Source organism: Solanum verrucosum, unplaced genomic scaffold, assembly GCF_900185275.1.
Source record: "Solanum verrucosum unplaced genomic scaffold, falcon-dt-bn FXZP01000150.1, whole genome shotgun sequence".
Lineage (NCBI taxonomy): Eukaryota > Viridiplantae > Streptophyta > Magnoliopsida > Solanales > Solanaceae > Solanum > Solanum verrucosum.
This window is the reverse complement of record NW_026020371.1, coordinates 1,040,068-1,047,647: the sequence shown is the minus strand read 5'-3', so window position 1 is coordinate 1,047,647 and position 7,580 is coordinate 1,040,068.

Below are 7,580 nucleotides of genomic sequence, written 5' to 3'. Positions count from 1 at the left end.
GATTTGTGATGGCTGACTGATAAATAACTATCATTATTTTTTTATGTAGTTTATCCATTGACAATTAATTGAATTTAACAATTAACAATACCCAATTTGTAAGATTCTATTTAATACTAGCACACTCCTAAAAAAATCAAATTACTTGTGATAAATCCATGTTTTAAGGTTGCAATTGTGTAGTATTGCGATAAATCAAGCATTCAAATTTCGTATTCTAATTGTTTCTTAAAAAACCTCCCAATTTACTTATATGCATAAATTTCATCAAATCACAAACTTCTAGTGAGATTAAGCACAACACATTATAAAGTGAATTATGTTAATTCATTTCTTGCGGATCGACCCGAACTCTTCGTTGGGTTTTACATTGCATACGATCGTCTACACATTAAATTTTACGTGTTTAGTTGAACGTTATTTAACTTCTCTTCCTTTTGGGAGGAGAGTTCGCAGTTGGAGAAGACTTTTCTGTGGAAGCAATAGATGTTGCACCTCTTTTCTTTTGTTTAGCTTGGGATATCCATCGTGCGGGAGCCACCAGATCGAGTATAGGGTCAGATATCAATGCTCGATCAAAATACACATATTTTAACTATTATTTGTCTTACATTTTAGTAACTTTCATTGTATTTTTGAATATTGATTATGTTATTTTATGCATAATATTATATTATGATCTTTGATATTAAACGATACAAAAACAAAGAGATTTAAAGTAAAAAGAATAAAAAGAGACACTATGATGACAATTGAAGATAACACTATTGATGATAAGAAACAAATGTTCGCAACCACAATTAAGCAAGGTAACAAATGAATATTGCAATGAAATTGTTGGAATCACAGAACATGAGCAAAAAACTTACCAGTAAAATATGATTAACTCGTCGCACAAAGGTTAGTTGCTAGCTACACACCTTGCGGGGCGAGGACAACACCTTTCTCTCTACCTCGTGTGGTGAGGCCTGATTTTTTAACCTCAAGTAATTTCCAATTCATTTTTGTGCTCAGTTATTTAGTTTAGAACTTTTCCTACACCTATAAAGCAGTCTTTTAAAACGTTGTGGAAGACAACTTTTAATAAAAAAAGAGCGGTTACACTGCGCAAAGAGGAGAATGCTAAGAGAAATTTTAAAAGAGCTAGGAGGCATTGTGGAGGCCAGAGATTTGCGGTTTAATTTTTTCTTCTCGTATTATATGTTTTTATGTATTTGGGATGAATTGTTATTATATATCATCTACTATTGATAATACTATTTTTTTTTTGTTGTATTTGTTTTGTTTCTTCTTCTGTTTCTCTTGTAACCTGACCTTATCAATTTTTCTCGGTGACGATTCCCTAACAACAACCTCATTCTGAATATTTACACTGAGATCATCCTCATCCAGATCCACATCCTTATTGCTAGTATTATGATTCTCCTGATGTGAACTCCCTTCCTCATGTACCTATATTGATGTTATTTGTTGTGGAATATTGTAATGACCCTGAAGGTCATTTTTGGGAAGTTTTGAAAAATTATCATTTTATCCCTTTCAATAGTTTCCCCGAGTCATATATATTGGATAGTTTATGAGACTAATTTTATATCATAATCGAAAAATTGTGATTTTTGAGAGTTTTAGAATTCTGGAGACTCTTAAGTTAATATAAGTGACTTTAGTCATTATACGGAGCTATGAGTATCAGAATGGAATTATGTTAGTTTCATCACCTCCTAAATCCAGAATTTGGTCTAGGAGTGTTGTAGTTCTTAGTTGCAAAGTCTTTATGTGGACTTGAACTTTAGAGTTGGAAGTTTAAGTGATTTTAGGATAACCGTTGAATTTAGTTAATATTCAGTGTTTGGAAGTTCAGATTCGATTTTAGATGATTGCATTGGATTCAGGAGATGATTTTCGGCTCAGATAAGGTCTTGGTTCATTTTTACAAAGGTGCTCAGAACAATTTGATAATTTTGAGTGAAAGTTAGATTAAGCGACTTTAACGGATGCCAGGTCAAGAAGACCTTGAATCCATGTTTAGATGATTTCATTGAGTATGAAACGTCGATTTTAGTTTGGTAGCATATCTTGTTTGTGTGGACGAAATTTCGACGAATCCCACGGGTTATTCCGTGAATGTTTTGTGCCTTGTGTTGTTGTCATCCGATGTCCTCCTTCGCATTCTCAAAAGTTTGTCCACGTTGCAAAGGTTAGGTGGTCTAGCCTCCGTGATCGCAAGACCACGTTCGCAGAAGGCTGAGCTGTTTGACCTTTGCGTCTGCAGAGCCTTGCTTGCGTTTATGAAGGGTTAGGTTTCTTGGTCTCTGTGATCGCGGAAGGGTGGTCGTGTTTGCGGAGAACATTTTACTAGATAGTTTAATGAATTCTAAAATCAAGGTATTTTCTTCATTTCACCATTTTTGGACTTGGAGAACTCTAGAGTGGCGATTTGAAAGAAGGTTTTCAAGATTTATTGATTGGGTAAGTGACTTTAACCCCAAACTCTTCATTACACATTTACTTCTTCATAATTTTGACATCGAATCATTATTTTTGAACTCAAGTATTGAGGGCCTTTTTCATGAACACATATTTTAAGTAAATTGGAGTTTCACGAATAGCTTTAACTCGTCTTTCAATTCTATTTCACTCATGAGTTTCAAATTCGTTGGGTATTATAATTTTTCATAAAATTTCAGAACTATCTTTAGTCCTTAGAAATGACCTTTTGGATCCATTTGGACGTGATTTTCAAAATCAACTTTATAAGTGTTGTTGTTCATGATTTATTATAGAGATTTTATATTTAATTAGATTATGTGGAGTTAGAGACTCATCATGAAGGGAATGCTCAAGTGTCGAGTTGATTTTATTCTCTTTCAAGGCAAGTTGACCTCTTTGTTAAGTGTATTAAACCTTGTATGACTTGTTGCATATTTGGAAGTAATGGGAAATGATGAAGGTTCTCGTATATCATATTTTTTGTCAATTATTTTATATTTTTTTTTAATGATTATGTGAGGATAAAAAGATGAATTCGTTGATATGATAATGTGTGATGTGCCACGAGTGATTTGGATGATCATATTGACTCACTTTTGATAATGTGTCATGATTGTATGTGATTGATTATTGGTATGGAATCTATTATCCTCTCATTGTGCATATGAACATACTTATTTGCACTGGTTCTGAGACACTATTATGAATTATGCCATTGAAAAATGGTTCCAGCGAGTGTTCTATTGTGATGGAAAATAGTTTCGATGAATGAATTATGCCGATGGAAAATAGTTCTGGCGAATGCATTATGTCGATGAAAAATGATTCCAATGAATGAAATATGTTAATGTAAAATGATTCTGACGAGTGAATTATGCAGATGGAAATGATTTTGTCGGATGCATAGACTCATATGTCCCCCATGGGTCCCGTGTTGCTAGGCAGCATGTGTGTATCGATAGGACAATCATGCATCACTATGTATGTCATTTGTATTATATTGTATTGTACTTCATCATTATCCTTTGACCTTTTTGAGTGAATTGTTATGTTCGTGATCAGTGGCGTACGTAAGATTTTTTGTTAGCGATGTCGATATTTAAAATAAATAAACAATAAATATTGATATAAGCTGTGTCATTCAACTAGTTTATTTTAGCCTAATTTGACTAGGAATAGAAGGTTGGTGGTTCGAATCCTTCTGATATTAAACTTTTCTCTAAAAACGCCCAAAAAATAAAAGCCAAATTTGGCCTTGCTGAGGTTCAAACTTGGTCATCCTGCAAAGAATGACGATTTTGTTTGCCCTGCAAACCAATGAGCCAAGAAGCTCACTTGTTCAAGCAATGTCATCAATATTATTTGTAGTATTATATATATAATACTAAAAATTTTCAATGAAATTGTGTCGGTAGACACCCATTGACATAGGGGTTGTTCGTGGTTATTTGAATCTGAAAGATCACGATAATGTTATGAATACTCTGATGTGCTAATTATGGTGTATTACATGTATTGTGTTGCTCTATTACTTGTGAAATTTTTACGTTGGAATGGATTGTTTTCTATGCAGATTGTAGTGTGTGGAGGTTCGAAAGGTGTGTTAGGGTACTTGTGTTTGGTATTACTTTATTTTAGGTTAGCAAGGGATGCTTGCTAAATACTGTTGTTGTTTGATACTCACTCCCTTGCTTTCTATACTTGTGTAAGTTACGAGTCTGGTTCGTTTTGATCATTCCTCCTGCAACTTCCTCTAAGGCTTACCTTTGCTGCTAGCGTCTCGACAACCATCACATACTTTTGATTATGTTTTTATACTATTCTAGTATTGTAGACATTCAGACTTGTATATCTTTTGAATCTATTGTATTACTTAAAAACTTGTACAAGTGACACCATATTTTGGGGAAGATAGTGTTATATTATGAGTTTCACATGCTTATATTATGTTTCGTTCTTAATTTCTTTCTTACTTTCGCATTTATTCTTGGTGGGATAAGGCACGTGTCATCCCACCCAATTTTTTGATCGTGACAAATATTTACTGTAAAATTATGATGTTGAGTTGTCCAATCATCATCTACCTTATTAACTTCCTCAACTCTTTCACCCATGTTGTTTGAAACCTCCTTCACTTGATCCTTTCCATTGTCAATTCTTTCTCTTCATTGTTCACCTGTAGTAAAATTCCCACCTTCTCAATAATATTGAGTGTATCATCTCTTGCTTCAGTTGTATTTCTTACGATACTATTGTCCGTAAATGATGAAACTTCCAATAGGTTATTGTAGAATGTCGCTTGTAGAATCATTGTTAAGAAACTTATTTTCTTAGAGAATGTTTTCAAAAATTTTGATCAACCGAACATGAAAAAATTAAAAATATATTCCTCCATCTCAGCACCCAAAGCGTAATCTCTTAGGTGATTGCATTCCCACTATTACGGATGACTAGTATACGTACCCGTGCGTTGCGCGGATGTTTAAAATATAAAAAAAATAAAATTTAGAAATAACAAAAACAAATTATTATTGAGTAACAAAAGTGCATATATAATAAAAAGTAACGTTTTAATTTTATATATACAAGTAATGCTAACAAAATTTTACACTAATTTATGTGCTATAAGTGTATGTTCTTCAAAGACAATAAACATTATTCTAACAATTTCTCTTTCTTCTATGATAATGAAGATGAATATATAGCATATTTGGTGTGTTCAATTGATATTTGTGCTAATTAATTAAATTTACAAATTCATAGATCAATCTAAAATCTAGTATTAAAAATTTTGTATCTACTTTTAGCTAAAATCTAAATATAATTTACAAAGCATGTTGCAACCTTTTTAGCACTCATCTCTCGTTCAATCCTACAAAATAAGACGATTTTCATTTAATCTAATACAATTTAATAAAATAAAAATATACAAAATACTAAATTTGAGTGATTAATTAAATAAAAGATATTATGAACAAAATAATATATAGTACATAAAAATAAATATCAAATTAATATTATACCAAATAAAAATAAATTATTTTTTCAATGCAAAGAAAAAATTGAAAGATAAAAAATGGATCATCGTCCACTTCTTTGATTTACTAAAAGTCTCTTCTTTTATTTAGGAATTTTTAGATTTGTTTCGCCTTTCTAAATATGTTGTAGATTTTATTCTTTAATAAATACATATAACTTAACAATGTCTGATAATTTAAGAATTTATTATTAAAAACTTCTAAGCTAGTTTTATATAAATAATTAATATATTATTTTAAATATTAATTAGATAAATTTTATAAGTTATAAGCACTACCAACATGCTATTATGAATATAACATGAATATATATATATATATATATATATATATATATGGCAATTCATTTTAAATCAATTCTAATTCAAAATTTTGAAAACAATATTATCTTAAATCTAAATACATGTGGAGAGATTTTGTAAGATATAAATGAAAATTTAGAAATGATAAGAATAAAGTTGATAAAAATAATTTTAAAAAAACAAGAAAATAGCACTTTCAAAGTCATCATCCATTTTATGAAAATCTTCTCAATATGTTAGGTTGCTAAAGAAATAATAACTACACTACAAATTGAGAACAATATATTTTAATTTCAAAATTATTTTTCTAAATATAAAATTTAAAAAATCATTTGATGTTAAGATTAATAAAAATAGTTGCAAATCATCTTATCACTGAAAAAGAATTTTGTCAAGATTAATAAGGATAGTTACAAATCATCTTATCTTTATATAACAAAAAAAAGATAGTTAAAATTATTATTTTTATTGATAAGTTTAAAAGATTTAAAAATCGACAAATTAATTAATAAATAAAGTTTACATGAAGTGGTAGAGAAATGGGAGAGTAGATTACGTGCATTTAGTTGATTTGTAATTTCTTGTTTTTTTTAATTAATAAAATATTATTTTTAAAAAGTCTGCAAATTATTAATAACTAGGTAATTTACTTTCTAAGCTTTTGAACAACCTTTCCAATAACCGACTGTTATAAGAAAAAAGAGAGTAAATTTTAGTAGGTTTTAAGAACATTTCAACAAAAATTATATGATTTGACATTATCACATATCTCAAGAATTGTAAATGTATATGAATGATTAAAAATATCTTGATATCTAATCATTTTATCTTTTACATAATTTATCATAATATATGTTTGATGATATAATTGTCTTGTTAAAATTGAGTGATGTTTTTATGTAGCGATTAAACATCATTTTTTCTATTTTTTTTGTACATGAAAAATATAGAATCTGATAATTTTATGGTTAGAATAACTCCTTGTGAAAAAAATATGTAAACGTTTGCGATAATCAATAATTGTTATAAATAAGTTAAGACCGTTAAAAATGTACAACACAACAACATAAATATATTTTTTAGAGACAATCTACTTGTCTGAGGTCAAACGTTCACCACATTTCGTGATTGTTACTTTGTTACTCCAACAAAATTTATAGAAGGAGAAAAATAAATGTGAAAAAATAACAAAATAATATTGTTGACCCTTTTAGAAATTCATTCTTCATTAAACTGCTGCTCTGAAGGCCCTTCTAGATGCTTCATCAATATGTATGTATAATTGTTGCATTATGAAAGTACAAGTAGATCAAAATGTTGGATTCTAGATTCATGTTAAAAGAAATATTCTAGAACATTAAAAAATTAAAAATGAGTCTAACCTAGATTACTCAAATGCTCAGCAATGACTTGGGACATAAAGGACAACAAATCTATGTTAATAGACATATCTTTTGTAGCTTAATATATTACTTTTATTTAGAGCAGGTTTTGTTTCATATTCTTCAAATTAAGTTTGCCGAAAATAGTCATAACTCACACAAAAAATATTTAGAAGAGCTGAATGAGAAGGAAAAAAAGAAAAACATTTTTCCAAGTGAGATCATATACATACCAAACGAAAAATAATCAATACAATTTTAAGGAGACAACAAAACAACGAGAAAAAAAACATACATCAAAGGGAGTAAACTATGAGATATCCAATGATGATAACAAATCATTCATACCAGAAAAGTTCTCATGTTTT